This window comes from Ursus maritimus, unplaced genomic scaffold (genome assembly GCF_017311325.1).
Source record: "Ursus maritimus isolate PB19 unplaced genomic scaffold, ASM1731132v1 scaffold_3, whole genome shotgun sequence".
NCBI classification, from domain to species: domain Eukaryota; kingdom Metazoa; phylum Chordata; class Mammalia; order Carnivora; family Ursidae; genus Ursus; species Ursus maritimus.
The window spans coordinates 94,352,884-94,362,999 of NW_024425563.1; the positions used below are offsets into that span (position 1 = coordinate 94,352,884).

General features: G+C 52.4%; 1 pseudogene; it reads right to left on the reverse strand.

Moving 5' to 3' along the window:
- Window positions 1–9,729: 9,729 nt before the first annotated feature.
- LOC121105914 overlaps window positions 9,730–10,116 on the reverse strand; it is a 12,777-nt pseudogene continuing 12,390 nt past the window's right edge.

Sequence of the window (10,116 nt, forward strand, 5' to 3'; positions counted from 1 at the left end):
ATGGCTGCTTAAAATCTTGGTCAGATAATTCTAATACTTCTTTCACCTTGGTGTTAGCATATATTGTCTGTCTTCTTAAATTTGGTTTGATATCTTCCTGAGTTTTGGTATGACAAGCGATTTTTTTTTTAATATTTTATTTATTTATTTGACAGAGAGAGATACAGCCAGAGAGAGAGGGAAGTGGGGGAGTGGGAGAAGAAGAAGCAGGCTCCCAGCAGAGGAGCCTGATGCGGGGCTCGATCCCCGGACCCTAGGATCACGCCCTGAGCCGAAGGCAGACGCTTAACGACTGAGCCACCCAGGCGCCCCGTCAAGCGATTTTTTTTTTAAACTGTACGTCTTGAGTATTATGAGACTCTGGATCTTATTTAAATCTTTTATTTTAAAGATTTCATTTATTTATTTGACAGAGAGAGACAGCAAGAGAGGGAACATAAGCTGGGGGAGTGGGAGACAGAGAAGCAGGCTTCCCGCCGAGCAGGGAGCCTGATGCAGGGCTTGATCCCAGGACCCTGAGATCATGACCTGAGCCGAAGGTAGACACTTAACGACTGAGCCACCCAGCGCCCCTAAATCTTTTATTTCAGAGAGCGTTTTCTTACATCACTTCAGCGGGAGATGGGAGAGTGCCTCTTCACTGCTGCCAGGCAGGCGTTCCCCACTGGGTCTCCACTCCCACCTCCGTGGCTGGGGGAGTGGGTGTATGAGCATCTTGCATCTGTATCCACATGGTGGTCTCCACTGGTATTTGTACTATCACCGAGAGTGGTAAAAGTGCTCCTCTGACCACCCGCACCTGACTGGCTCAGTCAGTAGAGCATGCAACTCTTGGTCTTAGGGTCATGAGATCAAGCCCCACATTGAGCCTACTTTAAATAAATTAATTTTTTAAAAAGTGCTCTTCTGAAACCACCCCACTGGGGGGGGGGGGCAGTGCTCCCACACTAAAGCCAGCTGAGGATGGAGGTCTAGGCTCCCCACTCACCCTTTGCTTGGGCGGTGGTGTTGGCTGGGGTAGAGCTGTTATTGTCTCAAAGTTTTCTGTCCTGCTTTCTGCCCCTTTCTTGGTCCTGTGACCAGAGACAGCTGGCTTTTCTTGGCGCTCTTTTGCTCCGCACAAGTTAGTGTTTCTGGGTTGCCAGCAACTCTAGCACCCAGTCTGGGATACGGGAAGGACAAGAAAACTCAGCGTATTTACTGCTTGGTCATTCCTTGGGTTCTGAGGTCCCTAGTCTGTCTGCCTTCTTCTTCCTCTCTTCAGAGACTTCTTATGTTGTATTTATATATAACGTCTAAGGTTTTTGTTGTACTTAGCAGAAAAAATAGGGAAACTCTATCTACTCCATCTTTCCAAAAATAGGGTCTCCATCAATAAGTGTTAAGAGTACAAACTTGTCCTGAGACCAAAAAACATGGGAGCCACTGACCTAAAGGAAATAAGGGTATAAGCCATATGGGAATCTGGGAAAGGAGCAAAGGAGTGAAAAGACAAGGAGTCGGAGAGGTTTGGGGTCAGCAGGTGGCCCAGCGTGACCCGAGCACAGAGAGGTTGGAGAGTCCCCGAGGTGAAGGTAGGGGGTCACTTGGCAGAGCAAGCAGCCATGGGCTCCGAGAAGAAGTGCATCACACGTTGAGCTATGCTTCAAAGGGCTCACTCTGCTGACTGGGGGAGGGGCAGAGACAGGCAACCACTGCCAGGCTCACACCTGCTCCAGGTGAGGTGCTTGTCACCACTTCTGTTCAACACTGTGTGGAAGTCCTAGGCAGGGCGATTGGGCAAGAAAATGAAACACAAGACAGCCAGATGGGTAGGGGAGAAGTAAAACTATCTTCATTTGCAGATGATCTTATCTCATATAAAGAAAATCCTACAGAATCCATTTTCAAAACCATTAGAATTACAAAATGAAGCAAGCTGGGTTACAGGATACAAGATCATTATGTAAGAATCCATGTATTTCTAGACCATAGCAACGGACAGAATGAAAATGAAATTAAGATTCCACGTGCAGGGGCGCCTGGGTGGCACAGCGGTTAAGCATCTGCCTTCGGCTCAGGGCGTGATCCCGGTGTTACGGGATCGAGCCCCACATCAGGCTCCTCCGCTATGAGCCTGCTTCTTCCTCTCCCACTTCCCCTGCTTGTGTTCCCTCTCTCGCTGGCTGTCTCTATCTCTGTCAAATAAATAAATAAAATCTTTAAAAAAAAAAAAAAAAGATTCCACGTGCAACAGCATCAGAGAGATAAAGTGCTGTGAAATAATTACCAACAAAGTGTAAAATGTATACTCTGAAAACTATTGTTGAACACAAAGAACACCTAATCACATGAAAGACATCCCATGTTCATGGATCAGAAGGCTTAATATAGTTAAGATGGCATCACTGTCAAAACTGATCTGCAGATTCAACCTAATCCCTGTCAAAATCCCACATTTTTCTGTAAAAACTGGCAAGTTGATTCTAAAAGTCATACAGAACTTCAAGAGACCCAGCATTTCAAAACCTTCTACAGTGCAGCAACAATGAAGTCAGTGAGTGCCGGCATGAGGACCGACATAGAGACCAATGGAATAGGACTGACAGTCCAGAAAAAAACCTTCACTTGATGCTCAAGTTATTTTCAGCACGGGCATCAAGATCATTCAATGGGGAAAGAACAGTGTTTTCAGAACAAATGGTGCTGGGACAAATGATACCAATAAGAAAAAGAATGAAGTTGGACCCGTCATTTAGTCTTTATTCAAAAATTAACACAGCGGCGTCCGGGTGGCTCAGTCAGTTAAGTGTCTGACTTAGGCTCAGGTCATGAACCCGGGGCCCTGGGATCGAGTACCGCATTGGGCTCCCTGCTCAGCGGGGAATCAGCTTCTCCCTCTGCCTCTTCCCTCGCTCATGCTCTCTCTCTCTCAAATAAATAAATCTTTTTTAAAAATTAACATATTGGATCAGAGACCTAAATGTAAGAGCTAAAATTATAAACTGTTAGAAGAAAACATGAGTACAAATCTTTGTGACCCTGAATCAGGCAATGTTTGATAGCTAGATAGATAGCTAGCTAGATAGATAGCTAGCTAGCTAGCTAGATAGATAGATAATATATATATATTTATAATATAAATAAAAATATATAAATATATATGATATGAAAAGCATAAATAACAAATATATTAGACATACTGAAAATTTTAAAAATTGTAAGTCAAAAAACACCATCAAGAAAGTAAAAAGGCGGGGCACCTGGGTGGTTCAGTCGTTAAGCGTCTGTCTTCGGCTCAGGGCATGATCCTGGCGTTCTGGGATTGAGCCCCGCATCAGGCTTCTCTGCTGGGAGCCTGCTTCTTCCTCTCCCACTCCCCCTGCCTCTGTTCCCCCTCTCGCTGGCTGTCTCTCTCTCTGTCAAATAAATAAATAAAATCTTTAAAAAAAAAAAAGTAAAAAGGCAGCCCACAGAACGAGGGGAAATATTTACAAAGCATACATCTGGTAAGGGAGTTGGTCTAGAATATATAAAGAATTCCTACAACTCAATAATAAAAAGGCAAATGATGCAATTAAAATATACAAATGGCTAATAGACACATGAAAAGATGCTCAGCATCATTAGTCATGAGAGAAACCCAAGTCAAAATCACAGTGAAGGACACCTGGCTGGCTCCGTTGGAAGACATGTGACTCTTGATCTTGGGGTCGTGAGTTCGAGCCCCATCTTGGGTGTAGAGATTACTCAAAAACAAACAGCACAAAGATACCTCTTCACATTGACAAGTATGACTATAATCGAAAAGACACAAACATAGTACACCTGCTGTGGGAAACAACCCAGCAGCTCCTCACATGGTAAACCTAGAATTCTCGTAGGACCCAGCAGTTCCTACTGTATACCATATGTATACCATGTGTCCACATGGTAACTTCCAGGTGCATTATTCCTAAGAGCCAAAAGGTGGAAACAAACCAATGGTCCATTAACTGACGAATGGATAAAAAGAATGGGGTCTGTCCGAATAATGGAATATTATTCAGCCGTGAAAGAGGAATGGAGTACAGACCCGCCACATCATGGCTGAACCTGGGAACAGGAGGTAAAGCAGGGGGATACAAAAGTCCGCATGCTGTGTGATTCCTTATGCGCAAAATGTCTAGAACAGGCAAACCCACAAGGACAGAAAGTAGACGCTGGTTGCCTGGGGCTCGGGGAGGGATGGGGAGTGACTGCCAGGAGAATGGGTTTCTCTTGGGGGGGGGTGCTGGGCCAGCGTGGCAGTGGGGAACCTGCAGGAGGAGCAGGGTCAGCAGCCCTGGGGCAGGATCCAGAGTCACTGTGCACATGCCAAAGCAGAATCAGAAGGAGAGGGTAAGCGCAGCTTCGGGGGAGGCGAGGATGGCAGTGGATGAGCTCCCAGGGCCACAGGAACCGCTGCAGAGTGCGGTGGGGAGAGGGCAACCCGGAGGACTGAGCCTGGGCTGACCACTGTCCAGGGAGGAGGGAGGGGGGACAGCGAGTCTGGAGAGAGGACAGGACACAGGGACACAGGCTGTCCTGAAGGGTGGTAGTCCCGAGTCTTTGGTGCGAGGCGCTGACGGACCTGATGCAGGGGAGGACATGTCTGAGGCTGCGAGACCCAGAGGAAGCAGGTGCAGGAGTGAGTGTCCTGCAGCCGCCGTAACATGACCACAAACCAGGGAGCCTAAACCGCAGAGATGCTTTCTCTCCCAGCCTGGCAGCAGAGCAGGCGGAGCGCCTGGGCGCAGGTGCAGCCTGGCAGGGACGTGGGTCGTGCAGAGCAGGTGGGGACCCATGTCTGGCAGAGCAACATGAAATGACAGAGAGTGGGAGGCGCTGTAGACAGTGCCCAGGGCCTGCTGGAGGCCGGTGGCTGGGAAGGGAAACAGAGCTGGCAGCAGGGGCAAGTGCCAGGCTGCGTGTGCACACGGAGGTACATTTAAAGCACCCAGGAGCCCACACGCATGGAAGATGTGAATGCCACGTGGAAAAAGGCCACACGTTGCCACTGGGGGCTCTACCTTGGTGGGAGCGTGTCCTGTGTTACAGGCGTTTTGGGGACTTAGTGAGTGTGGACACTGCCCTTCCCTCCCCAGCCCACCAGCACGGGGCTAGAGTGTTCCTGTGGGTGTGGAAGCCCCCAGGGCCAGCAGTGACCCTGGCACTGACTTCCGTCCTCACCTTCTAGATGTCCGCTCCCTGCCTGATCCCAACAGTCAGGGGCTTTGGAAGCGTCTGGAAGTCAGAGCAACAGTGAGGGTCCTGCTGGTCGTAGGCCAACAGGAGATGGGCTTGGAGGGTCCCTCCAGGAGACTGTGCCTGGCCAAGGAAACAGCCCTGCCAGACACAGAAAATATGGGGTGGGGGGGTCGGTGGAGGTGGAGGCGGGTGCCCCCCACGGACTCAGGAGGAGGAGGCCGGAGTCCGCGGGTGCTGACCGAACTCTAGGTGCAGGACGCATGCCCATGGCCGCTGTTGCTGTTGGAAAATTACTCCTAATACAGGAAGGACGGACACCAAAAATAGTTCTCATTCTGGGAGGCGAGGTAGCAGTAAACTTTATTCTATTTGCTTATTTTTATTTTTTTTACATGAACAGGTATTACTTTTGTGACAAAAAATATTAAAAGCTTATTTTAAAAACTGAGCGCCTGCGTGGCTCCGTTGGTTAAGCGTCTGCCTTCGGGTCAGGTCATGATCCCTCCCTCCCGCCCCTCCACCCTGCTCGTGCTTTCTCTCTCTCTCTCAAATAAATAAGATCTTAAAAAAAAAAAAAACTAATATAATTTTGCTAAGCCTGCGTGTGGGGTCTGGGGTGAGGTCTGGGTGGGGCGTGGGGTGGTGTCTGGGTGAAGTGGGGCTTGGGTTGGGGTCTGGAGTAGGGCCTGGGGTGGAGGGCAGGGGGTGGGGCCGGGGGTGGGGCTTGGGGTGGGGCCTGCGTGAGGCGTGGGCGTGGGTGGGGTCTGGGGTGGGGCCCAAGAAGCCTGGGTGGGGGCCCTGGGCAGGTTTTCTCAGGCGCAACTCTTGAGGCGTCCAGGATCCCCGCACAAAGAAGACACCACTTTGCGCAGGGAGCCAATCCCTAACCTGCTGCCCACCCCCATCGCCATGACCCTCCTGTGGAGGCACCGGGACTAGCCACCCAGGCCCTGCCAGTCCCACCTCGCCAGGGGCCAAGGAGACCCTTGGGAAGAAGCTCGGTCCCCTCTCCCTGTGTCAGTGTCCCTGGGAGACACGGCTCTCCTGCGCCACCGCGCCCCACGGCAGCTCCCCATCACCCCGAGTCTGATAGGGGCTCCTGGCGTGGCTCCTTCAGCGCAGCACTGTTGGACCCGCGAATGCCCCCGTGCCCGGCCCACCCCGCCCCGTTTGTTGGGGTCCCTATTGCCTACGACGTAAACCATAATACACCTGTAAAGGAGGCGGTCATCAATAGTGTTTTAAAGAATTTTAAATAGGTTTTGCCGGATTTACAGATAATGCATTTCCATCATGTCGTTTCCTCATACCTTTGAAAAGACTCTGAACCTTTATTTCCAGCTCGGTTTAACTGCGAGAGCCCTAGCTGCCCGCTGGGGTGTTGCCCCCCTGCGTCCTGCTCCTGGGCGGCCTCCAGAGAACCAGGGCAGCCTCCCAAGTCCCCATGGCTTCACCCTCGGGCACCCACCCCCACGTCACGCTAGCACAGCACCCCCAGCCTGCCACCAGCCTGCCAGGACGCAGGGCCGCCTTGCCCAACCAAGGCTCTCGGGTCTCCTGTGACCATTCCCCCAGGCCAGTTTTCTGGAGGTTTCTGAGTCCAGGCCAGCTCTGGAGCTGACCCCTGTGTGGATTTGTCATGATTAGATCCAGGTGAAACATTTCTGGCTGTCACTGCCACAGGGTGTAGGGCTGGAGGGGGAGGTGTCTCTGTGTCCTTTTTCCTACCTTCTCACCAAGGGCACAGCCGCTCCACACGCTTGGTGATGCTGGCTTGGTCCTTTGGGTAAGAGGGTGTCTGACCGACATCTTTACTATAAAGGTACTTCCCTCCACTCCTGATGAATTCGTGGCCTGGAGAAAGAGCTTATGCTCCATAAAGGTTGTTGTTGTTGTTGTTGTTTTTAGAAACTACGTTGGCTGGGCTCCTGGGTGGGTCAGTTGGTGAAGCGTCTGCCTTTGGCTCAGGTCATGATCCCAGGATCCTAGGATCGAGTCCCACACCCGGCTCCCTGCTCAGCGGGAAATCTGCTTCTCCTTCTGCCCCTCCCACCTGCTCATGATCTCCCTCTCACTATCTCTCTCTCAAATAAGTAAATAAAATCTTAAAAAAAAAGAAAAAGAAAAACCATGTTGGCATCATACAACTCTGTATCCTGTTTTTCACTTAGCAAATCCTGAATGTCTTCTCATACCACGAAATATCTCCAAAGAAGTGATGTGGGTGCTGCATGAGTCCCAGCCTGTGGAGGTATTAGACGTAACTGCTACCCATGAGAGTCGAACTATGAGCTTACTGCTGGAAGCTCTGTGCCGGCCGGATTTCTTTTTTTTTTTTTTTCTTTCTGTTTTGCTGGCTTCCATGTTTTTAGCGGAGAACAATGTCTGGCCAGTGGCAGACATTCAACAAAATGTTTTGAATAAACGAATACAGCTTGAGTCTAGTGTTTCAACATCCCAGGTAAGGCCACAGCAAACGTCCTTGCACGTAAATCTTCACATTTATTTTAGGAGGATCCATTATAAGAAGGGAAACGTTTCTGTGGATAGAGTGAAGGAAGAAGGATGCAAAATCACGTAAATGCTATACTCTCCAAACTGCAAAAGTACGCAGAGAACCATCTGGGAGAAAACAGACCAAACAATTAACAGGGATTAACACTGAACATTTGGGTGATGAAACGTTTCAATTGATTATGAAAGTTCCTCAGTATTTTCTACAGTCAGAAGAACACTTGTAGGCAAAGAAGTGGCAGCTTTTTCTTTTCAAAGCTAGTCTTGCAAATCAAGAAGAGACAAAACTGTGTGTGCTTAGCAGCATTCATATGAACTGAGGCTCCAAGTTGGGTTTTGGCCACATTCAGAGTACTATGTCCCCTCGGGTGTCACATTTTAAAAAGCTGGCGTACACCTGGAGGAGAGAGGCCCGTTGGAATGGGGCCCGGCACTCACGTGGCTGTTAACATATAAGGGAAGGGGCTCCTGTGTCCTCCAGCAGGAGATTCAAGGGGAATGGGAAGTTCCTTCTAATGCTTGACGAGCAGTCAGATACCAAAAGGAGAATTCCCATTTTATGCAGTCCTAGAAGAAAGGTTTTAGGAAGGCATATTTTCCCAGTAAATAGGGAAGTCTTTTGTAACAATCCACATGGTCAAAGATGAAAACACCGTGTAGAAGGGGGTGGACATCAAATGGCCTCTCGGAGGGTCACTGGGGCAGCCATTGCACTGGGGAGAGGACAGAGCCGCCTGCCAGTCCCAGGCCCTGGACCCTTGGACCCTCATGCAGCCACTTCCAGCCTTTTGGAGGCAGAAGAGGGTCAGGGTCCTGGGGTGCTAGCCTCCCCTCTTCATGCGGGCCAGCTCTCCACAGAACCTTCCCCCAGACTACACGCTGTCCATCCTGTGGCCTGGCTTTCTTTGTCTTCCTAACCCTGTCCCCAAAGGACACTCTGCAGCTTGGTGAGTCCTGCTTCTCTTTGTCAGAGGCCTGTCTGTCCTGCTCACGGGGCACAGACCAGGGCTCAGAGCCCGCAGCAGAGCCTGGCACACAACAGGCCCACCGTATTTGTTCAGTGAACTGATGGTTCTCAGAAGCAAGAGCACAGGTTTCAGACAGCCTTGAGGGTAGAAATGTCCACAATGTTAGAAACCCTGGCGTATCCACCAAAGGATGAGTGGATACACCAAACGTGGTCCATACATAGGACAGAGCATCATCAACCTTGACAAGGAAGGAAGTCCTGGGGCCCACTACACGTGCACGAACCTTGAGGACATAGGCCCGTCACAAAAGGACACTCTATGACTCCACGGATGTGAGTCAAGTCCATGAAGACACAAAGCCGAGGCGCAGCCCTGGGGAAGGGTTTGCTGGGAGCAGAGCGGCGGACTCACAAGATGCCAGCTGTGCTGGTGGCTGCACGGCTCTATAAATGCAGTTAATACCACTTAACTATCACGCTTCAAGTAAATTCTGTTACGTATGTTTTACCACAGTAAAAAAAATTGTGGGTGACTGGGAGAAAACGGTCTCCCTAAACCGAGGGTAGGAAAAACGGAGAACTTAAAGGGTGACAATAGCACTTGGAAGGAGCCGGATGATCAGAGGGCGCTTCATCCGCTAAAGCTCAGCAGCGACCCCGGGACCAGAGCAGCTGGGGCTGCCCACGGGGCTTTCCCTCCGGGCCCCTCCTCCCCGAGAGGCCCCGCCCCTCGACCGGCCTCTCCGTCAGGCCCCGCCCCTCTGGCCGGCCTCCGTGTGACAGGTCCCGCCCTCCGCCAGGACCCGCCCCCCCCGACCGGCCGCCTTCTGAAGGCCCCGCCCTTAGCCAGGCCCCGTCCTTCTGCCGGCCCCCTCCGACAGGCCCCGCCCCTCCGGCCGGCCCCCCCTCTGACAGGCCCCGCCCCCGACCAGGCCCCCTCCGCCAGGCTCTGACACCCTCCTCTGAGAGGCCCCGCCCATCGGCAGGCCCCGCCACTCCCGCCTGCCCCCGCCTCTCCATCAGGCCCCGCCCTTCCATCAGGCCCCGCCCCGGCGGCAAGCGAGCAGGAAGCGCAGGGGGCTCCGCAGACGCAGCGTTCGGAAAGGTGTGGAGGGGGCAGAGGGCGCCGGTCGTGGTCCCCTGCCGCCCGCGCTGCCCGCCCGCCCCCGGCCCGGCCCGGTCTGCCGCCCCGGTCCGCGCAGGCCCGCGGCCACCCGGAGCGAGCACGACTCCGGCTCGGGGCTCCACTGCTCTGGCCTGGGGGCGGGGCCGGCGCGCGGCGTCATGCATATGCATGAGCGGCGCGGCGGCTCCATTGTGCCCTCGGAGCGGGCGGCGGCGCGATGGCGCGGGCGGCGGTGGCAGCGGCCCCGGGGCGGCGGGCGGCGCGGAGGGCGGGCTGAGCGCATGGAGCGGCGCGGGCC